General features: G+C 41.1%; 1 protein-coding gene and 1 long non-coding RNA gene across 7 annotated transcripts in view; one reads left to right on the top strand and one right to left on the bottom strand.

Moving 5' to 3' along the window:
- Positions 1–26,973, top strand: part of LOC126870837 (fasciclin-3) — a 345,058-nt gene that overhangs the window by 109,566 nt on the left and 208,519 nt on the right. The gene's annotated exons all lie outside the window — the stretch shown is intronic.
- LOC126870856 (uncharacterized) lies at positions 14,375–19,183 on the bottom strand. Its single transcript, XR_007691451.1, has 3 exons — positions 18,502–19,183; positions 17,788–17,979; positions 14,375–17,169 (listed from the first exon to the last, which is right to left on the bottom strand). It is a non-coding gene; the product is annotated as an uncharacterized LOC126870856 (long non-coding RNA).

Raw genomic sequence — 26,973 nt, 5'->3', positions numbered from 1 at the left:
CATAAAAAGCGTATTATTGCGCAGTTTCGTGTGTGTTGGTCTATCGTATTGCGGGTGAGAGTAAATAATGCATTGTCACGAAAACATGCGTCTGCTACTGCAATCTTGATAAAGAAATATTTATGGTCCTGTAGATGTTGAAAAGTTACGTGGATCTCGTTTAGCGTTTGTAAATTTCAATACCGTAATTGTCAAGACTCGAAGATTTGTTATCTTGCACCGGACAACGTGACATTTAGAACCGCTTCTAAATATCGTTTTTAATTTAAAAAGACCAAGTAGGATGTGTAAGAGAGATGTAACGTTCGGTATACTTTATCTTGAGGTTATCTTCTTCGTGCGAAAGACGTAAAAGGAACTCGCTTCCATTAGAAGGGAACATTAAATAACCCTCATAATCTTGAAATAGATGAGAGGCGAAGATTATGTCTACGGCATACGTGTATCTTTTAAAGTCATCTGATCTATGTTCTTCACCTCGTGCACCTCGAAACCTACATTTCGTGATTTGGCGCGTGAATTATTAAAAATACGATATTCTATGAATGTAATAAATTAAATAACTTATAAAATAATTATTTTATCGTTATTATATCGTTACTTATAAAGTCATTAATCAATTTTACGTTCAAATCTTTCTCTGTAAAGCGTGGATCGGGTGCTTAACTAAATTTACGACCGTAGAATCGCCAAAAGCCCCAAATTGGGAAACTCCACCCTACGGCTGTCGAGCACAGCGGTGTGCCATTTTAGGAACATTCCAAGCGAGGTTACAGCAGTCAATAAGAACATTTAACACCAATAACTAATTCAGTTTAGTCTGGACTGTTTATTATTAATCTACGCTGCTACGAGTCGTAATTCTTTAATATCGCACACAAAGTTCTCTCGTTTTTCTCACATATACAACATATATTTTCACCACGCGGCAGCCAAATTTTCACGCGACATCGTATATCCACCTGTATTCTCATGATCGTTTCCGACATCCATATCATAAACATTCGCTCGATTTTCAATCGTTTCTAATCGTATCACTGGGACTATTCATCCTCACGCGCGAGCATGACAAACGAACTTACCGAATGATCTAATAGACGATACGCGGAATAGCAATGGCGAACGAAAAAATCAATTTTTGTGGGGCAGAAGATACCTCGACCCGTTGGAAATTCTTCCGGATGAGAGATACGCCCATGAAGCGTGTGATGGATCGTTGGAAAGAACATAACTTGGTGCCAACCAAGCGGTAGTTCCGGCGAAACGAACGATCATACGTACACGTACACACGTTCCCGTTACTCGAAGTATTCTTCGTGCTCGAAAAGCAACACGTACTCACAGGCCGTTTCACATGGCGATAATGGGATCACGCGAAGATAAACTCGGGGATTAGAGGATTATCGAGTGTCCCGAGTGCGTGCAGCCTAGCGTTAATGGTATGCTAATTTACTGCTAATTCTGAAGGGAAACAGCTAATAACTCAGCAACGGTGCCGACCGCGAAGATTCTCCGCAGCGACTTGATATAATTCTGTTAACAGCTCTCTACCAATCTCGCTACATACGAAACGTTAACATGTGCTATCGCGCCGCGTATCTGCGATACTATTATTGGCGAGACGACCATATGCTGGCCGTGAAACACCACGAAATATCGTGGCCGAAATATCGGTATAACCGAGTTACTTTCACGTGTTAACGCGAATAACACGGGGCTAACCACGCTTCGTTCGTTCATTATGCGATCGCGTGTCTCCGGCACTCGCTCGATGCCAGAGATTTTCGTTTGCTCGTTCGGCAACACCTCGCGATCCCGTAACCCTTTCTTAACGTGGTTACCAAGAGAAAGAGGGAGAGCTAATTGTGGTTAATTGTGGCGTGCCTCGGGTAACGCTTGCGAAACTGTGACGAATTAATCGAACGTAATGGGTCGTGAAACGTAATGGGTGTTTTCACTTTGTATAAATATACTGGCGCTAAAATATGCGCCTTTGACCAAACTTCTGAGCATATACAGAATTCAGACATAAACAAATTTGAGTTACGTGTCACGAAAATAGTAGGGTCGACCCTTTAAATATATATGAGGACGGAAACTTCCTGTACTTGTCAGAAATAGAATTTCGATATACTTTAACTATATATCAGAGCAACGTCGTATGTCTCCAGCAAGCTCATATGGATACACACCATCTCGTATATTCGACGAGTACGTTCAAGAAAAATTTTGAAAAATAGAATTCATTGAAATATTTATCTCTCTGTTTGTTTCTGTTGAAGTGACTACTTCAAGAAAAACTCTACGTCTTTATTTATGTATATCCTTGGCCTGGAGACTGCTATTACGTAGAAATATTCTGAATAAGGAAAGGTGCATATTATAGTACCCTTGAATATACAATATGTTTTGGGTTGCAAAGTCTAGGAACAAAGGAACTAATAAACAGATTTCTGTTTATGTTCCTTGTACTTTTTTGATAATGTCTTTTTGCTATAAATATATGAACGTGCTCCCTATCATTCCATTTTCTAGTAACACTAAGAGAGTAAGGATCTGAATCAGCATAAATTTATACTTATACCTTTAATTATTTCAATATACTTTTCTATTACAAATTCATCCACTCGTTCTTCAATCAGTCAACCCCAACAGTTTCTTATCGGCTCCATTCACGAGCTCGTCTGGCAAAAAGCGATCGGATAATATAACAAACTCTGAGAAAGATATGTGCGATATCTCTAGCGTACGCAAACGCGTAAATATTTACCGGTGCAGTGAGTATTTCGAAGAAAAACGCGTAACCAAGTAAAGGCGTTGGATATAATTCCGTCAAGGTTTTCTTTTCGTGATAGATAAGGAGGGGATGGAAAATTGAGGAGAATCTAGCAGAGGAGAGAGGAAGAAGAGCAGAGCAGAATGGGCGCGAAGGGGTTGCAGCCCGCGAACAACCGTTTAATCTGCGATCTACGGATCGGCTTCGCCGGCAATAGTTTCACACTTTACGGGGCTTTGGTATGCAAATGCGGCCGAAGAAACATGTGCAATATCTCGAAGGCTGGCCACCTGCCAGGTCTTATCCGTGTCGGTGTAGCTGCGCCGGTGGTAGCTTTCGAGCCATCCGGACATGATCTAACGCCACCGACTCGTTACCTGCTGCGCATCCTCGATCGGTTTTCCAGTTATGCTAAACACGCGAAAACATTTCCATCCTGTCGATGGTTTTTCACTCGCGAAAATTTCTCCATAATTCATCCGATATCCTTTGACTGACAAATCCGAAAGTGAGAATTGAACATCGTTCTATCTCTTGATTCAGACGATTGTATTTTATTCGCCTTACGTTGTTGATTCAGCGATGGAATGAAGAACACGAGAGTTTCGGAAATTATTGTTTTTTGGAAAAGTTTCTGGAATTGCAAACTCTCGTTAAAACAAATATTTTAACAAATGCTTTTTAATACTACGGTATTTAGCTTTTCGAAGCAAATAACATATTTCTCGCGTTCCCTTCCACCGTCAACAAACGAAATGTTTAAGGCATTCGAATTAGACGAAACACCGTGTGTATTTAATCTACTTTGCCCAAAAACAGCGTATTCCATTTATCGTGTTAATTAATCAAATGGAACTTCCGTTTTCTGTTACAGGTAAGCCAAGACAAATGAACCAAATGGGGCAAAGGAATCCATTACGGAAATAAACTGGCGGACAATGATTTCCACACGGTCGAACGTGATCGCGTACTCGGTTGTTTTCTATATGGGCAATTATTTAATGAAAAGCATCGTCCTTGTGCATCACTAGCGCAAGGATAAATACACAACGCGTTATGATTTATGATCAGGGTGTTTAACGACGCGCAGGAAATCAGGATGCATTTCCTGTAAATGTTTACGCGCACGCTGAAAGCCTCCATTAACGCGGGGATCCATTTCACGGTGCAAAGTCCCTGTCCGATGTTTCGTCAATCGATATGTTCCTCTTGACTGCGGATGGAACACGGCCCAACACTCGTAATTTCGGCCGGACAAACTGTTCGTCGTAGTCAGCGAAATCCGAACATCGCGTTTCGTCGATGCGACAACGAAGGGAAAAGAGAAAGAGACAGACAGACAGGAAAAAAAAGGATTTCGTTTCATCGACGTTCATTCGGTGAACTTGCACGAATTTCGACGTCTTCTCTTCTTCTTTGTCACGATGGCGCGACCGAGCGAACGATTCAATTTAACCCTATTCAAACAGTGGACGTCGCGGTTGTTCCTCGGGCGCAGTTCACGATCGTCGGTTGCTTGGAAATCGTGGTTTGCATCCTGTAACTGTTTTCGCTTGTACCGGGGCAATTATTAACGCGCTTGAACAGCGAGGGCCCCGCACTACCAGAAGCAATACAAGTTCGTCGAATTGTCACGAAAGTTCGATGGTACGTTTAATTGGGACTGGTGCTGTGATAATGCTGCGCAACTCAATAATGGTAGGAAGATTTTGAAAATATCGTTAATGGTAGACATTTAATAAGATAAAACGGTCGTCTAATTAATCCGACAAGATTAATGTTTAATGTAATATCTAACGGGAAAGAACATTGCCAATTAAATAGCAACGATAAAAATTTCTGTTGTAAAAAAGTTCCATTGTTCCAAGACCATTTATTTATTTCCATTAGTTTCCAATTATCGCGCAAACTTTATTTTCTTAGCGCTATTAGCACAATTAGATACTCGCAGTTTCTTGGTCTCTTTCTCCTTCCAAGTTAAACAATGCTTCGTATACGCGGCTGAAATTCTACCCAGCTAACCTTTAATGGTTGTACTACTGTGCGAAGAGACATGTTCCACGGGCATTTGCGAAATCAATTTTACAGTGGCTCGTGCCGCTCGTAAACGTTTGCGAAATTGTGATGCGCGCACAGTGTCTCTGATTGCCGCGGATAATGTCAGGCTGACCTATACCCAAGTATTCATGCTCTGTCACTGCCGAACGGGATTTCGATTATCTTACTGCCCTAGAATCACGTTACCGCTGCACATTCTCATCGTAAATTTGGAAATCGAATCGATAGAAAATTGACAGTCCTCGTCGTACGAAGGAACTTTCCTTCCAAATTTTCCTATCTTATTAATATTCTCGCAATACGTAGGTTTATCGAAATAAAGCTGGTTGTATTTTCTTTGCCATTTATTTCATCTTGCCTTCTCCGAGCTGTTTATTTGCGGTATTCCCGAGGCAATTTATATTTCGAGGAAGATTAGGAGTAATTATGGATGAGACGAGAGTAATACGTGGATATAAATGTCGACCGAGTAATAATTAGACGCTTCCACGTTTAGATCTCGATTAACCACGGAATGACAGTGATCATCGATGATTCAGAGCGTGTAATTGCGGTTGTTTTGCCTCGTGATCGCTGAGCTCGTGAATAATCCTAGCGATTTACTGCGATAAGGTGAATTCTCGTGTAACGTCGATAGAACGCCAGTGCATTCGTATGCTATTAACTCGTTTTCTAGCTTCTAACGCGTTACATTTTACTTTTCCAATTCTTAATGGCGACAATTTTCTTCTGTATCGTCGATAGATAAGGAAAGGAAACACGTAGGATATTCGTAAAACAAGAGATATATTTTCTGTCTTAGAGTTTCCAGTTAAACGTAGAAGAAAGATAAATCATAATATTTTAGACAAGTAATCATTTCTAGTTAACTAAAAGTTCGTCGTTATATTCTGTCAATAATTGTGGTTACGTTGAAAGTCGATGTCACCTAAAACACCGAATCAACCTCTAATCGATTTATCATTTATTCGCTGGTTGAAAAACTTTCTTCGCCGGATACTTCGATCGTCGGATAATGAAATTGAATTATTAATTACGCGGATGATGGGTAAAACTACGAGGAGAAAGCTTCTTACCGTAAGAAGATCTGATTCCGCGAAAGCGGTTGCCAAACGGAAACGTTGAAACATTAAAGAAAACCCGTAACCTCTTTCAAGAATAAAAGAATATATACTCTTTGTTTTTCTGTCGTTTCGTTTTAAACGATGCCTCGAATTATCGAGGAAACGATAAAACAGCCTAATGCGAAATTCTTATACGCGACTGCGTAGCCCAGTTAATCCATTAATGGTAGAAATTTAATAGAAAGTACGACCAATTCTGGTTGAAACTCACGAAAAAAGAAAAAAAGGAAAAAGAAGGAAATAGCAATGGAAAGGAAGCAGAGTTTCCAGTACTTTCAGTCGTTAACGAGATACACTACACAGAAACATTATCATAAACGTGATGTCAATCGAACGGCCGACAAAAGTTACCTACTACGCGTGAATTGAAACGAGTACAAGTGGAAAAGTACCAGAACGAAACTCGTGGACGCAGTCGAAGTCAATGCCGCGATGCAATACTTTTTTCCTCGTCTGACCAGTCACGCGCGTATCTACTGCGACGGATTTCTCAGTTCTCATGAGCCTAGGACGTTTTAATTGCATCGTTCTCGTTTCGGCGCCAATAAAATCGTCAGACGCAACGTCGATCTCGACCTTCGAAATGATAAAAAAACTGCCGGAAGAATCAGCCGTCGGAAATTCGCCGGAAGCTTTAATTTTAATCGGTAGCCAAGCGGATTTTCCCCGCGGCTCTAAACGAGTTTCGTTAATTGCGGCGATTCTGAAAAGTTTCTCACGTGAAATTGCGTCCCTCGCGACTGAGTGCTTCAACGAACCTGTTTTTACTGCTATATTTGTACACGAAATTTGCGACGTAGAGGAAGGGAAGAGAGAAAAAAAAAATTAGAAACGAGAAGAAAAGAGAAAAAGAGGAGAAATGTTCTCTCGACAGTCCGAGATGAGAAAGTTGCCACGAAAAATTTTGCGTACCGCCGGCTATTTCGTATACCTCGTCTGCGAGCCTCGTCGACAAATTAAACGGTGAGTTCGTTGAAAGTTGCTCGCACGAACTTATAACGATAATTGTCGTTATTATGTCGTCGAGTTGCCTCGAAGGATTTCGAAGTCCTCGAAACAGGGAAGCAGTTAAGACGCACGGGCGTCGGTCGGCCCGTGACAAGTCGTTTTAAACTTTTCTGACAATCGAATGAATTTTCCCGGCGGGCGGCTGCGCCCGAGTCTCGTTTCACCGGCGTTAACGACCAGAGCAAACTCGCTGGATTGTTTTTCCATCGGGTGCGCGGATCGGTCGATCTTCGGAGATAGAAAAGAAACGGACGGCTGGTCGTGGCACTTGTTCTCGATACCTACGAACGTGATTATTCTGCGAACGAAAGAAGGGCGACAGGATCGACGTGCTTTAATGGGATTAATTAGTCTGGCTGGGCCGTAAATACATTACGTTGCCGCCGTTAATTCCTTTTATTGGAGGAATTTTTTTTTTTTTAGAGTAATGGAAGATAACGAGAAATACGAAGAGTTAAATACTAGAAGTTGGTATTCTCTCAGTCAGCTAACCGCTCAATCAATTCTTGCAGATTAGTAAATTGTGGATCGTTCTCTTTCTTTGTCCCTTTCTTTGCTCCAATACATACGAACAAAACGGTTACTTAAATCTGGGTCACCGACGTCTTTCCATGATACTTCTTACTTTGTCTATTTTTAAGTTTGACCGAAAAAAAGAGAAAACCAGAAGAGGAAAGATATATAAAGAAATATATAAAGAGTAAGTTACGTAGAAATTGCTAACACAGAAATACCGTTAAGAAGAAATATAGCCATCGTGGAGCGAAGAAAGAAGAAAAAGTTCGACGAACTCGAGATGCACGCTCGGGCTACGTACGCTGGATATGAAATTGGATTAGGTTTCAAATGCGTCGAGGGAAGCCCCGGAATCGGTGGTAATAGAATATCTGTTCTAGTTAGTCGGCAAATATTCGTGGAGCGTGTCGGTGTGAGTCTTCGAACTGTCTTATGGACCTTCGCCGATTACCGTGTATTCGGATCAATTATAATTATTTCCGAACATCGGCATCGTTCCTCGATCACCGTGAACTTTGTACGTGTGTTAATCGGCACCGTTTTATAGGATTACGAGCTTCTCAGCGTACATGGAGATTTGAAAGTGTAGAAGTGTACAGTACGCGCGAAGTACGTAAAAGTACATAAAATATTTACAATACATTAATTAGTCGATTATTTATTATTATTCGATTATCAGTATATCGATTAATTAAATATATCGATCTTAAATATTCGAAATATTCGATATCGTTCGTCTTTGGTTACAACGAAGCGTTAATTTCCCCGGGAACGTTCTACTTTCAAGCGACGTCGGTCCGAATAGCGACATAAATTGGATAATAAATCTCAATGGTCCTCCCGGTGTTAGATGCAGCCACCCCACGAAACTGCATTTATCCTGCGCGCTGGTCGACGCTCAGAAATCGCATCCACTCGATGCATAGGTCTGCAGAACGCGAAATGACGCGATCGGGGAAAGGTGCATTCTCTGTGCCCGATATTTCGAAGGTTCTGTAATCTAAAGTGGTCAGAGACCACGACGTCTTGGCCCATCAGAAATTGCTCTTCGTCTCTCTGGCCTGCTATCTCGTTCACACCATTTCACTCCTCCTTGCATATAGGTTCAGGTACAGAAACGTCGAGAAAGATCGTTATAACGATTCCGTCACGAAACTACCTGTCTTGCGGTGTAAACGAATTTCACTAATTACAGGTTGAGCTGTACGAGGAAGTTTCTCGAATGTGGATACTCATAGGCGATTTACGAGCTACCTTCGTATCATTTGGAAAATTGATAGTCGATAGAAAAAAGGATCGACGTGCTTGATGAGTAATCTTCTGGGCAATTGCGAAATCTTACGTGTATCTCACTCAACGATCTCTCTTTGTGCTAATATCTGGAAGAAGGTCGATGATAGAGAAATCATCTATTGATTTGATCCATCAGTTAACAAAGGGATGGAAAATTTATGTGTGTGAAAGCGGCGACAAATAATGTTCTAGAAAAAAAAGCATAGTTGGAACGATGCGCCTGTTTCACACTTGAAACTGTGAAATTTCAGGAAAGTGTTTGATCGAAAATTTGGTCTGCATTAATATTGGAACTATTTCATAATCTATTTGCATAATTCGATCGATCAGAAGCTACTCGTAATATTTGATTCGCATTGATCTCCATTTCGTTTCACCACAAGTAGTGGACCATCGACGATCCGTTGGACTGGTAGACGTGTTCGCGCCAAATGATCGACACTCCGCGGCGAGATGCATTATGCAATTGCAATCCCAGGAATCCGAGCAGTTACATCCCTTGTTTGGCACCCGCATCCATCGTGTAATTCAACCGGCAGCGTCTAAACGCGCCGCATTTACGATTAAGCCAGATCCGCTAGAGGCGACCGCTAGATCGGATTTGTCGTAAAGACAGGAAAAGCCTGTCATTCGGCCGACACCCTGGTGTCAGCAACCACTCGAATACGAGAGTTAGCTCTCAACGTAAAATTACTATTTTATGCCAATTTCGCTGCATGAAACTTTTCTGAATGAAATTTTCTGTTTTGCTTGGAGCTCGTCGATCACTCGAAATTAATACGGTATACATGTTTTATTCAGATTCCGTCTATTTTTTTTTTTTTTTTTTATGGCGGAAACGAATGAAATAGTTTATATGTTAACATTTCAGATGTTTACACTTCTGCCCAAAATTCTAAAGCCATCTCATTCTTAGCGAAACTTGGACAAAAACCTGAAGAAAGAGGCACGAAGTTCTAAATAAATCGATGATATATCAGAATAGAATCCTCTATTTTCGTCCGCGTTTAAGCATTGCGGTGATTTCCGTGTTATTGTACAAATAAGGTCTCTTTGTGCTTTTATCGTACAATACTTTTATTCTCGTCTAATTTTATAACTACTGAAGCTAAACCGAAACTAATTTTATAACTGTCCGACTGAAACTTTTAAAAGCGGATGCATTTTAACAGTGAAATGAAATTTGAATCTGGAAAGTTTTCTATTCTCACGTTTCAATCTCCATCGTCGAAAACGTACCGTTGAAATAACGCTACTACCATTTCTCTCGTTGCTTCTTGCGATTCAAATAGAACGCTCGCTACGAAAATAAAAAGCTCGGTATCCAGAAGACGTAGAAGGCCAAACGCGACCGCATGTAGTACGGCGATGGTTTCTTTGCGCAAGAGGCCTCGATACGTCGTAAGAATTTATTTCGTTGCGAGTCTTCATGCTCGAACGAAGCCTGAACCATGCACGCCGTTAATTGGGTCAATTGTTACCCACTGGAGGTTCGAGTAGACAAACTCGCGGCACTTTTTACGAGCGATCGCGAGAGAAATATCGATCCGTACCGGTAGTTTGCTAGTTATTAACCTGGCATTCAAACGTTTTGAGGATTTATTGATCTGGACAGTGGTGGCCGGCAGTAAATTTACGTTAGCGCTGCGAAAAAGCTGCGAACGTTTTTAAAGTTGGTTCAGGACGAATAAAAATCCGTCGTGGCGAATAGAGATGAGCGAGCTCAATAATAGCGAAATAAAAGTTTCCAACGGATTATATGGATTCTTTGCTGGACCATCGTTTTATAAGAATCGGCCAGAAGCTTTAGACGAATCAATATTTATGACACGTTTTATTACCATCGAAATTGGCTCGACGGTTGTTAAAGTATCCACGTCGTAAAATTCGATGCGCAATTATTCCACGAAGAAATGACACCTTTTATGCAGCGCTGTCACGAGTCACCAATTTTCCAGGACTTCGGTGTTCCAATGTTCTTTCAATTATTTTATCGCTCCGACTAATTACAAGTGTCGCAATATTTAATCCTTGATATTGGAACAAACAAAGACGATAGGTTATATGATAAGAGACCATATCATGGTATATATATGTTTGGTAAGTATACTTAACACACCTTCGTCTATCGACAAAGCTAATAAAACTTCTGTCTTCGAAGAGTGTATTCTGTACCCGATATCTTCTTTATTTCATATTTTTATTGTAGTTTTTTAACGAAGAATTTATGAACTTTTTGTTGCGCGATATTTCAGTTCACATTCATTGTTGTTTGTATAATAGATGATATGGGCGAGGCTTGGACAGGAAAGTGTGGAACACGTTGTATAAATTGGCGATAAACATTTATACGATGGTGCGGAGAAATGATGAAATTTCACGTTGGAAGAAGGGCGAATCGAAACCGATTGATAGGAAACAAGCTGATCGTGAACCTGGGCAAATTAAACGCGGTCACGTAAACGCGTTTATATGTAGATGCATGGTGCTTTCGCGGAAAATTTCACCCGCCAGGGTATCGTCGTCCGGGGCGACCGGTAATTGTTTTCGAAGAAAGTTTGCATAATGCTTCTTCGATAATGCGTGCACACGTGCCACGTACGCCAAACTGCAGCTGTATAATTTTACAGGGCCGTAAGGACGAGACTATATCGACAATGTCGCGAAAAAAGCGAGCTAATGACTGCCATAAGACTACATGATCTTTTATAGGATTAAGGAAAATCTTGCTTGGCTTTATTGCGCGCTATCGCGGCAAATCCCCATTTGTGTCTTGATACTGTTTACACTTTGAATTTCTTTCGAACAGAACGTAGTAAGATTCGAGTGGTTAATGATTTAGAAACAATTACATCGATCTGGAAGAATATTGTAACATGATCCTTGATGGAAGTAAGAGAAGTTTTTTTATTGGCTTTGTCGTAGGTCAGGTTAAATTTCTACCTTCGTATTACTTGCGTCTTAATCTTTACGTACATTTAAAATGCAAACGTGATTGACTCGTTCATATTTATATTTTCTTCATGACGTGGGTATGACACAAGGAAGAATTTCTGGAAATACGGATCCTAACGGTGAAAAAAGTGGGATAAAATTATTTATAGGGGATACCAATATCCTAGGAGTTGCTAAAGTTGAGAACGTGAAATTCGGCATATGAACTTCTCATGAAAAATAAACAAACACGTGTTTCAGTGTCGTTTGAAATTCAGTCCTTGTACGGATGAAAAAGAAGTGAGTTGTTTTCTCGAAGAATAACCGTATCTCCTTATCCACTGAAGCTGGAGATTTTGGGATTCGGCAAAGAAACACCTCATTAAAAGTAAATAAACTCGTGTTTGCGAATAAAAGCGTTTTTCGAAATGCAATTCCCAGATGGTGCTCGAACAGAGAATGCTAAACAAAGATTGTCATAGAAAGAAATATGGTGCGGACGAAGCTGCGGTCAGCCTGCTAGTTAAGTATAAAGAGAATGACGTTGACACCAATTAATCTTTCCCAAGCGCGATGTAGATTCTCACGCTGGTAAAGAGAAATATCTCAAAGAATAAAATCAAAATTAATAAAAAAGAAAAAAAGGATGTAGGCATCATTGATCGTCATATGCAAAACATATGTAGATGATGGATTCTATAAAATATCTCGCCAGTTTCGCAAGCAAACATCAAGGATAATTTTCTCGCGAACGACCGCGAATATCAGAAATATCGAATGAGCGGAAGCTTCTGGTTGGTAATTAGACGCAGCGGAAGCCATTTTCTAGGTATAATTGGGCTTAAAAGCGATTCGGTGAAGCTCTTTTTGGTTGGCCGGATAATCCGGCGCCGGGCTAAGAGGGAGAGAAGAAAAAAGAGAACGAACGATTTAGATCCACTTGAACGAGAATTCTAGTTAGCCGAGCTGTAGATAACCGGCGAACCGAAAACTGAAAATGACACGTGGAAAGAGATTCTCTCGCTTGGTTCCCCTTTCGAGATCACGCGCCACCACGGCCTATTTCAATACGATTTTTCCCTTTTCCAACCGTTGCGTTGCGCCGCATCTCGTCATTTCAATTTTACCATCTAATTTAAGGCCGAAAAACCGACGATCGGAAAACAGAAGCGTCTGGGTCATTACGGATTTATATTACTCGCCTTAATTGCAGCAAAAGCTTATAGGATATCGCAGGGTAACATCTAGATTCGTAGTTTAACTTTGACGATTACGAAGTTGATAAAAAGATTGCTATCTTTTAGAAACTTGGCGTGACTGATCTTTGATAAAGAAGCATTCAGCATTTGATCGCGTTACTTTTTTTCATTTAGGATCATGGCTATATCCTGTGGAGAAATCCTCTGAAAATTGTAACGGTTTAAAGCGTTTGTCATTATCCAGAATTGTACAAAGCGACAGCCGGCAGCGAAAAAATCCTGAAATCTACCGTAGGAAAGATGGTTTTCAACAAATCTTCGTTATTATCCTGTCAATTTTCTAAAACCACATAAATCCAGGGGATTCGTTTCTCGGAGAAGAAATCGCAGATATATTTGCAGCGGAGTAATGATACAGACGTTATCATTATTTCAAGGGATTTATACGATGAAGAACATCGCCAGATCACGCACGGTGCTCGTTAGTTTCATGCAGCTAGATATATTTCTATAAACATCGCGTTCAATACCGTGGAAAGCGTTGCACGTGAATTAATATCTGCCGCGATATCGTTGAATCCCATCGAAGCGGTCGATCGAAGAATCATTGTCGGATTATTCGAGGAAACATACTACCACGCGGAGATCTCGTCGGGAATCGAACAGCAATTAGTCGATCCGCCTTAACCGCGGTCCCAATTAGTGGAAATTTAAATTCATGACACCATCTCGAACAGGCTTTGCATACACACACACATATATATACACACGGGTGTATGGTCGTTCTCTAAATATTATTCGTAGCTGAATTCCGTTCACGATGTTTCAGATTTCGACGATTCGTGGTACATTTAGGATGTGTTAATGAGTTTGGCTAAGAAGATTTTTGGAAGTAGAATTTTTAATTAGCGATTTACGATGGATTTTTTCAAATTATTTTATCCGATGCTACGAAGAAAATTCACTTTAATTAGTAAATACATAGGAAGAATATAATTATTGGCAAAGAATGGGTTTCGAAATTATTCTGAGGCAGAAAACATTGTAAAATGTATTCAATAACGTTAATTTCAATGGAAAATACAAAGCGTGTACTAAAATAATTTGAAATTAACCTGGTCTCTCTGGAATTATTTCATTTAATTATTTACATTACATCTTTTGGAGAATTTTGTTATAACAACATTCTGCAGTAACGTTTGAAAGTTTCTGAGGAAACAACCGTTTCGTTTGATTTATTCAATTATAAGTCCGTTATGATCTATAAAAGCGTGGCGCAAACGTTTTGTTAAGAAGCATTTCCATTAAAATTTTTCCTGCTTGCGTGCGTACAACCTTTAATTACGAATTTGTAATTCGCTGCTAAATAAATCTCAAAGGATCGGTTATTTCGAACATAAATTTCAACCTGATATTTTCCCTGGCGTTTGTTTAACTAGCCTTCACGCTTTGTGCCAGAAAATGTATTTTCTCTCTTTCCATTCGAACTTGTCAAGGGTCGTTCTTCGTATTTTTCATCATGCGGCCCTCTTTTATTTTATTTTATCTTTCTTCGCATTAACACAACATTACGCGCTCGCTTTATTCACGATCGACGATACAATCGATGTTTTCCTTTTTTTCTTCATGGAGATTCTGGTAAATACGCACGAGTCATTGCACGAAAAATTCTATTCGCTCTAATGGATAAATTCGGTAGATTGAATGGTAAACAGCGCATGTATTAATCAGAATTCACGCATAATGTATGATAACGGGTTCTCGTGCTTCAATCAGCGTACGTACTCGAAATATCGGTATATTGGCAGCTTGCCAACAATTCGATTCAATGGTTTCCTACTTTTTTCTCAATTTCTCTCCTCTACAGTTGCCCCTGTTCCTGCCTCGCGTCGTAAAACCTTTAATACCGCTTTGACGATCGTAATAACGTTACCGGCTAAGGTAACGCGAAAATAAAACCCGTCGACTAAAAGTCTGTGTACTGTAGATTACGCGAAATACCCTGAATATTTGGCGATAATCAATTGATTATGTTGCGCTTTATACGAGAACGTTATTTCACGGTTCTGTTTAGCGTTAAAGCTAATTCAGCGGATTCAGAATTTCAAGCTTGGCTGCTTTCGAAGTAACTTATTGAAACAACGCAGTACGGTTAATCATTTGTAAAGAAATGTGTTTTGTAACGAATCAAAGACCTAGTTTCTCCGTTTTACATTATACAATTTTCCATCGCATTTATACGGTTTCAAATCAACTTAACCGCAATTTTCCTGCACAACGATAAGCGAAGAACGTTCCATGTAACATGATCAATAATATTTAGAATTGCAGTAAAAAGATACGATTCGATCGACGCTAAAAAGGAATCGTGACGACGAGCAATATTTGTTCGAGAGACGCGGAGAGACACATTCGTAAGAACGTAGATCGAAAATGTTCCGCGCCATTTTTCCGTTCGGTAAGAGTAAAATGGTGGCGAACGCTAGAAATCGACGGTCTCACGGATCGGGCGCGAGGAAACTCATTTCCTTGATGTGAAATCGAGCGGTGGCCGGGTCCAAAAACGATCAACGATAGATTTTCCGAACGCTTTGGCCTCTGTCGGCGATCGAATGATCCCCCGGGCTTGGAAACACCGTGAAAGGGGCAGTGGCGTGAATCGAGCTAAGGGCGGCTGGCAAACATCGCATCTGCTTGGACCATTTCCTTTCGCCATTACGATCTCGTTTCGTTGTCCGTCTCGACGAGCTCTCTTCGTTCGATCCGCTTTCTCTTCCACGTATCGATTTGCATTCGATGCACGCCTACACGTAACACACGTACGCGTAGTTGGAGCACCACGGCCGGACCAATCTCTTTTCGCACGCTCCAAAGGCTTCTTTTCACGACGATGATATTTCAGGAAGACGGAGCGGCGACTAGACATCGTTCCGTTATAAAAATGTCCACGTGGATGTACGACATTGTACGATATTGTTGTTTGTAGTGTTGCATCAATTGGCTTCGATTTTGCCGGTCAACTGGCATCGCTATCTTTGTCGATTTTTAGAGTTCATTTCTCGAAGCGAATCACGATCAAGCGAGTTAAGTACGTAAATTATAGAATCCTGAACTTACTTAACAAACGCTTAACCAGATAGCAAAACGTTCTTGCAATAAGACGCGTTGCTTTTCGAATTTTTTCGCCGTTAGGTGGAAAAAGCAAAGCGTCACGCAACAGCGTGGGACGAAGTTGTGTAATCTTTTGAATGGCAGATTCTTTTCTACCGAACGTGATTGATTACATGTCGTTCGACGTGTGTAATGCAATGTGGGTCACCCAGTGAGTCACGTTACGTGATATTCTGTTGCAGGCTGCGTGAGTCATCTGGTTTTTGAATGATTGGTCTAAAATCGACGATGTCTGAAGTTTCTACTTCCAAAATATGATATTTTGTGTTGGAAAAATTGCTTGCTTATTTTCTTAATCTCGAGAATAACGAACCCAGACACGTTTTTAATCAAATCAATATCTCTAAAGTATCCTTCAAATCCGTTCATCCTCTATCAGGTTGAGAAACGTTCTCGAAGATGAACATAATCCAGAGGAACTCTCCACGGTCTGACAACGCTGTTCCATTTCCACTGCCAATGACATCCATCAGCCTAACAGCTCTTTTGTCGCACGGTGTCCTTTAACACCATTGCCTTCGCTCTCTCGAAAAATTCTAACGGATACTGATTTAATTCTTTCCTTTGCTCGCAGAGGAAGCAGTGGCGCATCGATTCGATCTATGGCGTTGTCACTAGATTGCGGATATTTATTCACATTTTTATGAAACATTTAACTTGAAATATTTTGTAAATTTCTATATATTGTACATATTCTCTACATTGTTACACATTTTAAATTCCCACGAATGAATGAATATCCACAGTCCGATTATTCCGAACATTTCATACACGATAAGATTGGTCCATTTTCACGATCGAGGAATACTCTGGTTGCATAGTCGGCGTGGTAAAAGTAGAGGTATGCATAGGAATGGTAGAGCGTTCTTCTGTTGGCCCTCCGCTATTTCTCATTTCCCGGTGTCGTCAAGGTAAAAATACAATCTTCCCATTGCTACCATCGAGACTTGCTCTCCATCAATATCGTCGTTCTTCTCTTTCTATTTTCTCAGCAATTTCTTCGCGACCGTCATCTCGGCGCCTGCCGATTCCGATCACAGAATCGCGGTATCCTTGGTTCGCGCGCGTCTGCTATTCGTCGACTGCGAGGCTGTAAGGTCGCGGAAAAGATTACAGAATGAAGAAAAATAAGCAACATTGTCTGTTTTATCTGGCGAATACGGGAAGAGAAATGCTTCTGATCTTCGAATCAAATTCCTTCCTCGAGATGGTCGAAAGAATGTGGTGTATTTTTTCGAATTTTTCATTGTATTATCTGTATTCGGCCGTAATGCGTGACGTTCGAAACAAAGATTATTATAGACTCTTTCGTTGGCCTAGATAATTGGAGAAAATAAACGTTTCTCGTTGACGAAGTTGTTAACAAAAGTTCAATGGCCGGTAAAGTTTCTTTAGAAAATATAATATTGTACTTGAACCTCGTCGTTAACAAAATCTACTTAACTTACTTTTATCACTGTTCTCCGATACTCTGCTACGGATTCTTCTATACGAAGTTTTATCATCATAGCTCACATCAAACTAAGTACCCATCATAAAATTATACAAATACCTCGTGGCTAGCACGCTATTCATTACGTTTAAAAATTTTGATCGACTTAACAAAGATGAAATGCACAATAATTTGCAACGAAATAGGAAGTTTAAGATCTGGCAAGAAAATTATCGTCGTCCATATCTTGTGACATCGAGTTGCAATATCTCATACCGTATAGTTCTGCATCCATCATGTACCGATGGCATCCATTATCTCTTGCGTGCTGTCTTATTTACAGAATCCTGTCAGTGCGGCTCTTCTGGAGTCCTCCTTGCTCACCCTTTCCACATACGTCATCCTCCCTCTTAGATATGTCCGACATATCCTAGCGTTGACGGCAGGTAATGACGTGCATTCGAACCCCTGCTAAGGAGAGACGGATGACAGAGACGAATAATGGTATAATAATTAGATCGAGGCATGATAATGTCCACGTTGGCATAGATAAAGAACTGTTGGATTGGAAATGTGAGATATAAATCGAACGTTACGAACATGTGTCAATTAAATCTATAAAACCTCCCATTTTGCATCCTTATTTCAGATAAATATTATCTAAATCAATTGTCAAGATTATATTTTACAAACGTAAACTATGCTATAATATCACAATGTAATTTACAATGAAATTCTAATCCTTTGGCTCGCGATGATAGTTTTAATAATTACTTAACAAAGACAGGTCGTAATTTTGCCTCCGCCCTCAAGATTTCCAATTGCAAATTATATGCAACGTTTCGATATTTTGCATCAACTACGACGATACGATGGTGAATATCCGACAATCATCAAGCAGCTAGCAGAAAAGTCAAAATGCCAGGTGTAGAACAATTCACGTGTATCCTCGTTTAAATCGAAACAATGAACGATATTAACGATACGTACGAGTGAGAAAGCCTTAAAAGCCGCGTCGGCCCGCGTCGAATGTAGCACTGTAAGACAGAGGAGACTCGAAGAAGCGAAGATCATGGACTGTACGAGCACGTCGTAAATTGAAGGACGTCATCCCGTCGTCCGACGTGGGATTCACCGGATCGACGCGTCTCGAGAAGGTTCTCTCCAGTTTTCTCCGTCCCCGTTGCTCCTTATCAGAGACATCGACGGTATCCCGGCGTTGACAGGTAATGACGTGCATTCGAACGTCGGTAGACGCGTTCAAACGACAAAGACGGACAGGGAACCGTTGGCGGCAGACGCGTGGGCGGGCAAAGGGGGAGCCTCGTTACCGGAACAACAGACGTAACCGCAATCCATCGTAGGACAGAACCATGCTTCCTAGCCTGGTCGATAAGTCAATGCACCCACAATACCCATCGACAGGGAGAAGCCACCTAACTGCAGGACTACCGACCGATCCTTGTCTCACGAACCCGTTTCACCTAGTCCCCAACTACGTGACTGCCTCACGCAGTCCTCGCTCCACTGCGCGCCAGACACGAGCTGCACCTGTACATTCGTGTACAGCCGTCGAGCTGCTCCTCTTTGCGAGCACAGCACGAAGATACTTGGCGCGGATCAACGAAATTCAATAGCGAATGGTATACATGCGGTCCTCTTTGCGCGACGATACGTTTGAGTAAAATGCCGCTAATTGGATGGTATTTCGTCGCTGTGAATTTTTGTTTCCTTCATACGGATAAATATCAACGATTTGTGAACTTTGAAAGGAATTTAGTAGGAATATTCTAGGATATAGTATTTCAAGTGATCCAATTTGCTGTCCAAATGTACGAAATTCGCCTGAATATGTCTGCTACCTTTAAAATTTCTGGGCAACTTTTATCCTTTCGACGTGGAAACTTTCCGATAAATATCATTACGAAGAATATCCTTAGAGAAGACCAAAAACTTTCATTGAAATTATCACTACGGTGCTTACCAGTTCGGTGTGTTTCTTCGTAAGACAGTTTCTAAATGCAATTGTATTATCCCGCGCGATTTCGACCTGATTTGGTGAAAAAGGTATTTTTCTTGGTATTGTTAGAAGGATTTGTCGAAACTTGGAACACAGCGAGTCTTTTTCCAGTTGAATAGCTTCGATGTAAGCTTCTGCAGGCTTCGCGAGCTACGTTCGTCTATTGGACATATAATTTCGATGTCCTCCACGATGTCTCTCAACCCAATTTGGTAAAACGTTTCACGAATGTAGCCGATCGACGGTGAATTCGAGGGTGAGTGAACCACGACAATAGGGCCATGTTCAATGAACGTGGACGACCACGTCGGATCGTACAAGAACGTCGCCGAAATGGAATACATCGCACTTTTTCATCTTTTCATTTTTTTCTTTCTTCGCCGCTTATGTATCATAGAACTTACAATTGCGCGCTGAAAATAAATCTTACGAACGTAATAGACAGCTTTCGAAGCCTATTCCGAGCATTTCGAAACTGATATCAAGGCTGCACGTTCTGATGTCCTAATGCAACTTCGACTAGACAGTTTCATTTTACTTGTTTGATTAAGGATGGGATCTGTTCTACTTGTTCGATCTACATTCTACTTGTCTAACTACGAATAATACCTGTCTGGGCGGCCACTGATAGTCCTTGTTCTACTTGTGTGGCCTAGAATGGTCTCTATTCTGCTTGTTTAGTTAGGGGTGGTTCCGTTTGTCCAATCGTGGATGATATATTCTACTTACCAAGCCATGAATATTAATTCCAACGTATTCCGTATGTATCATTAACGGCCGAAATACTTTCCACGTTACCGAAACCACAAAGTATCTAATCTATCAATTATCATCGAATGAAAAATATTAACGTATTACAGATTGATTTCCTGGCAATTTTCTGAGCAAAATGTGGATTCTAGTATCTCAAATTAGTATTCTAAAACGCTTCAGATAATTTCTTGCTGCAAAATATCAAATCCGGATGAAAACTAAATCTTCCTTTGCAACAGACGAACGTGGTCGGCTAATTAAATCGCGAAATTTAATTAATGATTGCGTTTTAATTAATTAAACGACGAAATCGACGGGGGCGAACGCTAAAAGACAGGAACCACGACTACGTAGTTACGCAAGCAGAGGGAACTACAATTATTGCGGCAAACGTCATCGTGGCATACCACTTAAATACGTAATGGTAGCGGGGCCAAGGTTCAGGAGCAGCCTTATTACTTCATATGGTTTAATTTGTCGCATCTAAGAATACGAGTGCCTATGTACGAGTGGGAATCTTTTTCCCGCCTCTTTACTAGCTGCACGACCTTAATTAGTCTTAATAGTTCACGGTGAAACATCAGCCGTGGGTGGATGTATCGTAATCAATTTCATTTATGGTAAAATTTCATCCATGTCACCGAAGCGAACATAGCCAGAGAACATTGATATGCAATATTCACAATGAAATATCATGGCATGCTATTATAATACGATAACATTTATCGTGATAAATTGTTGTTATTCAACAACAAATCATTACCATAGTAAGAGCTATGTTTAATCTGTAATATATCTCTACTTCGTTACATACACAGGACAGTCGTATCGATTATATGAAAATCAACAATAAATTAGGAGCGTTAATGTTCCAGTTTTGGTTTTTGAAAAAGCTATTGCTTACCTGATTTTGCGACGCGTTTAACTTTCCATAGTTTGAGAATAGAAATTGCAAATCGAATATAAAAATTTCCTTCTTAAAAAGTTAGACACGGAATCGTGCTAGAAAAATGTGTAAATATATTTTACTAAAATTTACCGAAGAAATAACCGAAACGCAGAGAATAAAAATTTATTAAAAATTGTTGAAACTTACGAATCCTAAAATTTACTAAGGATTTTCCAGGCACAAAGATTTTTAGATTTTCGGTAGAACGTGGGGTGAAAAATCTACAGAAAGCTTTCGTTATCAGGTTCGATCGTTTGCGAGATGTTTCGAAAGATAAGTGGAGGACGATGCGTTTAAGAACGTTGGCAGAAGGCTGCAAGGAAAAGGATATCGTCTGGACGATGTGGGGGCAGTCGTTCCGTAGGTATCTCTTGCGTTCGCGCTCGGTAAAGAGATCTTTTTTGTGTTTGGCCGTCTCATTTCCGGCTGGTTGATCCTTCGCCCCGCATTTGAATGACATCTAAAGAATGGAATCCACAAGCATCGTCGGTTGCCACCATGGCAACGAATCGTATGGACTATGAGCAGAAAGATATCGATACGCTTGGACAGGTTCGCGAAGGAGAACTCCCTATCGAGAAAGATCGACGAGAAAATAAGAGATCCGGTGTTCTGGTAAACTTCAAGGTTACGTAATGTCTCTTTCCTTCCTTCGTGTTACCGCAAATTCCAAGTAAAGTAACGTTTCAAGTAGAATCATCGATAATTGGTATCGAGAAGGCATTCTATCTACTTTGATATTTTATATTTGTAGAAACGTAATTAATTCGAGAAAGAAAGAAAAGGGAGGTAGAACTATCGATTACGATATTCAAGTCGAATCGTTGATTAACTCACTATTGGGCTGCAGACTTTTATGCAAATTTATAATTTTACGATGACAACTAGGAGATGGAATTTAAATAACAGTTTGTTCCATCCGCAAGTACTTTATTTTGTGCATTTCCTACGTATTTTCATATTGAGTACTACGTGTCTGTATATTTAAAATTCTCGTAAATGCATTTGCAATCCATTGACTATTAATCCACGAGTTACTGCCTCGCGACCTCGCAACTTCTACGAAGTCGCAACAGCGCACGGTATTCCGTGACACAGCGAGCAAAGTTCGAACGCTGAAAGTCGGCCGAGTAATAGGAGCCGAGTTCGGACCTTATTGCACGAGGAGAGTAACACTTTACCTGTAGGACAGCCGATAATTCGAAACGCGGTTACAGGATCGAAACTTCGAAGGAGATTTCTCTGCATTGCAGAACAATTCCTCGTGACCGTTGAGGGGCCTTCACGTGGCGCCGCGCCGCGCCTGCCACGTCTCTGCGTCGGCTGCTAAATCGTGATATACATGCAAATTTCGACGATGCATGGGGCTACGAAACGGAACTTTGACCGCAATTACGACGTCGGATATTGAATATCGTAATGCGCCACCTCCTCCACGCTCGTGTAGAAACTGGTTGGATCGGTTACGCCCACGAAGAAATTCTGGCGAACTTTATAGAACGTGCCGCATCCTGGGGCATCCAAACCGCTATGATTCACGGGACAGCGGGGACTAAAGTCCGCCTTGGAAAAACCGCCACGAGTCTGGTCAAGATACGAGAGCCATTCTCGTCGCACCCGTCGAGACCAGGTTGAAAATAGGTTTGGAAAATTTGTGACAGAGCCGCGAGACTCGTTCGGGGAATGGAAGATCGAACCACCTCGCGTAGAGCTCAGGTTTCATTGTACACGCGGATGGATTCTTTCAATGGGTTCGTGATCGAATTGTTTCGTTGGTCTCGAAGATGTGAATGTTTGTGTTTTTAAGAGAAACTTGATGGTTCTCGATTTAAGATCAATTAATTTTTCTGAAAAGCATGGAAAAAGAATTGAAAAAGAAGAGAGAAGAAACTCTCTACGAGCGTTTCTACAGCGTTTGTTTACGGAACAACTTTCCGTTGCTTACATATCGCACCACCTTTTTTATTCTTGCTTCCTTGCGCTGTTTTATTTGTCTGTCGTCCACTTCTTTCCTGTCTGTTTCTTAATAGTGAAGCACTAGAAAGTCCAGGGCCAGGAATTTTATCCAAGGGCTAGAAGCGTTTTTCAATGACTCGCTAAAGTTTTTCACCGAGTAAAACGTCAGTTTTCCAACAGGCCGAATGGAACAGCAATAGAACGGCAATTTCACCGGAACGAGTTGAAAGCGCGTGAAGGCGCCGTCCAAGCTTCAAGCTTCGGGAAAGCTCTCGTTCAAACTTCCGGCGAGTTTCAACGTCGCAGAAATTGAAGTTGGAGTGTGTCTCGTTCAACGTCACGACGATCATTTTCGGAAATCCTAATGGCAGGACCTATCGACTCCTGATACGTGAAAATAGCGTTGTGTCGTTTACCGTGAAGTAACAACCTATATATATTATAGTATAATAATACCATTTTCGAGGGAACGCGTAGAAATCTTATTGATTTCTGAAAATTTTTCAACAACTATGAAGAACAAAAATGTTTTCTCAAGTCGCAGTTTTTGGGAATCACGCGATACCAAATTCGAAACTCGTCATCGAAAACGTAATTTGGTACAAGGTTGTCCGAAAAATTCCTTTCGTTTTATGAAGAAATAATAGACGTATAACGTTTTTTGTTTTATATTATTTTGTCGAATTACGTACGACACATTTTCTTTTGTTGAGATAAGCACCGTGACATTTCACAGACTTGGTTTCACGTTTGTATGAAGGTGCACTGTCGTATAAAAAAACACGTTTGCGAAAGAAAGACACTTTCTGGACAACCTAATATAAACCCTAGTATATTTATGTGTTCTCCGATTGGCCCGGTCAAAAGCAATTGAACTCACTCTAATCGGGCTGTACTTAGAAGCAATAGGATTCCTATGATCGATAGGAGTTGTGTGAAAATGCACTTAGAGCACCCAGAGGGCACGGCTACCTAATCGGATCATACAGAGGATGTGGGATTACAGTTAGATTAACAGATTATTATAGAACCTGAGTGGAATCAGCTATATGGAGTAGGTGGTCTGTAATGTAGTCAAATCTTCATTTATCCTGTACTTCCCACTGTTAGATTTCTGGCCGTTCTGATCGTAATAATTTTCTAATAGCCATACCTAAACATTCAGCCTGATTCAACGTATCAGATTCTAACATTATTATTTTAACACGTCGATGTTCAGGCAAAATGTGAAATAATTGAAAGTAATTGCATTCTGAACTCTTGTAATCGCAGTAGCACCGACACAGTAGGCTTCATTTTTATTCCTAGATCCTCCCTCCCTGTTTTTCGCTGTCAGAGCGTCATTTATCGCGACCCGGCCCCAGAATTTCTACCGTTTGTCTCTCATAGCTCGTTCCTTTCTTTTTTCTGTCCATCAAGTTCTTGAAACGCGCATGGACGGAAACAAAGCGATCCGGCTGCTGTTTCGTCGCACGCGAGACGCAATCGGTAGGATGAGTTTCGGGCTTCGCATTTATCAACTCTTGAAGCTGCTCCACCCACTTCTGCCTCGAGACAAATGAAAGAGGGAAGAGAATAGAGGAGGGACGAGGGAGAGGGAGAGAGAGAGAGAGAGAGCGGTTGCAGGTGTCGGCACTGCCGGGAATATAAATTCATTTTTCTGGGAATAACGCGACCCTATCCAGACCTCGACCAACCTGAGCGATGTTAAACGATGCATTCGCCGATTCGAAGTATGTATCGTTTCTCGTGTCGGAGCTCACCAACGCCAGACGGGAGAATCGCCTTTGAAATTGTCTGCCCATGAACGACGCTTTCCTCCGGGTACCATATTTTTCTTTCCAGTTTCATTCCATCGACACTATGTTTCTACCGTGGATTTCATGTCCCTGTCGTAATTCGATTGGAAACGCCTGGATTAGATTTATCGGACGATCCTCCTCCGTCTCACTTCTGACTTTGGTAAATGATCGATGATCGGTCGAATTTGATGTTGCCGTGATTGCATTACGAATGATCAGTGTATCTGGGTGATGTAAGAGGATTATAGAACTGGCATAGATAGAATTTCACATGGATGTCTGTCAGGCACAGGTGGAAAACGGACCTAGAAACTGGATTCTAAAATAAAATTACCGTATGCTCTACTATCATCTAGAATTAATTCGGTTCGCGTTTCGCTTCGAAGACTTAGTCTCAAAATTAATTTTGTCACAGAAAATGTGTCGATATAGATCAAAATAGATAATTGGAGATGGAATTAATGGAGTCCTTTTGACGATGGTTGCCAGTTGAACGGTTTCCTCATCGATCAGTGGTGCGAAGCACGGATACGAATACATCGCCAATGATCTTTAAAGCGGACTGCCACTTAGATAATTGCCCCTCTGTGTGGTCGTGACGTTCCAGGCTCTGATCGATATCCTCGGTCGGCATCTAATAACCAATTATATCGGTTCAAAGGTAGAGGCAAGTTCTGGACGATAATGTCGGATAAAGCATTGTCGTTGGTCCGTGGGTCATCGTCGTTCGTCTCCCGTTTTGAATAAAACGTTCAAACGAAAAGTCGGTTAATTAAGAAGATTAAATAGAGGAATTAAGGAATTATTCCTCGGGGAATCTCTGCTTTTAGTCCGCGTCCCGTAGAACAGGCGTATTCGAGATAGATTGCTCCGAGCGCTCGTTCTTATTCCTGCTTGGCCTTCTTGAAACGTTTTAAATACTTAACTTTCAACATCTTTCAGATGTTAAGCAATGTTTCGTCAAAAGTTCCCTTCTTAACATTTTGATACACCGTCGGGATTCTCAGGTTCTGAAATTTTCGACGTTTCTTGCTTGTCGATACCTTGAACAAAAATATCCAACTTGTCTAGCCAATCCATCGTTCTTCTGAACGATTTTAACGCAAAGTACGAAAATACAACTAAACTAGAATCCTCTACACTTGCTAAACTAATAACATCAACTTGCTATCTTTCTGCTTGAATGATACACGTGCCATTCCTCTTGATCCTGACCTACGATAAGCTCCCAAATTCCATTACCCGAGAGACCGTCTACGGATGCTTGTACTATCCTATTCTCGCTCATAACCAGCGAATCACACGATCTACGCAAACTCGCTTCTCATGACAGACCATTCAGATCCGGCGCCACTTCGACTTTGACGGATCAACATTTCCCTCCCTGTTTTTTCCTTCGATTCGATCTTCGAAAACGGGTACAACAGTTTATAATGTCGCAACGTTCACGGATACAGGGTACGAATACCTTTTCCGTTTGTGTTTGCAACACGATCTCCGTACCGCGTTCTCCCCAACAGCCACGGATACGCTCAAAAATCTGAGGATATTAAATATTTGAGATTTAATACCTTCAACAGGAACGCATACGTAAGTGAGTCTGGCTGATACTCGGCCGGCTGACAGATCGGGCAAACCTCTCTTCCACTGGAATACCTGTTATTCGTCTTTCGATTCCATCCACGAGAGTTCCCCTGGAAAGAGCGTCACTCCGTGTTTCCGGATTTCCCGTGGAATAACACCGTCGAGACTGGTGAAATTCTCTGAGAAGAATGGAAAACACGCTGTGGGTCGACGTGCATTTTTGATGGGTCCGGGTAAGAGAGTCGTGGAAGCTGTTTCTGAGATGAGTTTGTTGGTTTACTGGTGGTTGGAATGCGAGAGGAGGAGAGATATGAGAATCTTGATGCATTCAAGTTGTAAATGCAGCTTTACAAGGAAATTTTGTCAGGGCGATTCACTAAAATTCCAAGGAATTAGAT

This window comes from Bombus huntii, chromosome 11, assembly GCF_024542735.1.
Source record: "Bombus huntii isolate Logan2020A chromosome 11, iyBomHunt1.1, whole genome shotgun sequence".
Classification (NCBI taxonomy): Eukaryota; Metazoa; Arthropoda; class Insecta; order Hymenoptera; family Apidae; genus Bombus; species Bombus huntii.
This window is presented reverse-complemented; position numbering and strand designations above follow the sequence as displayed.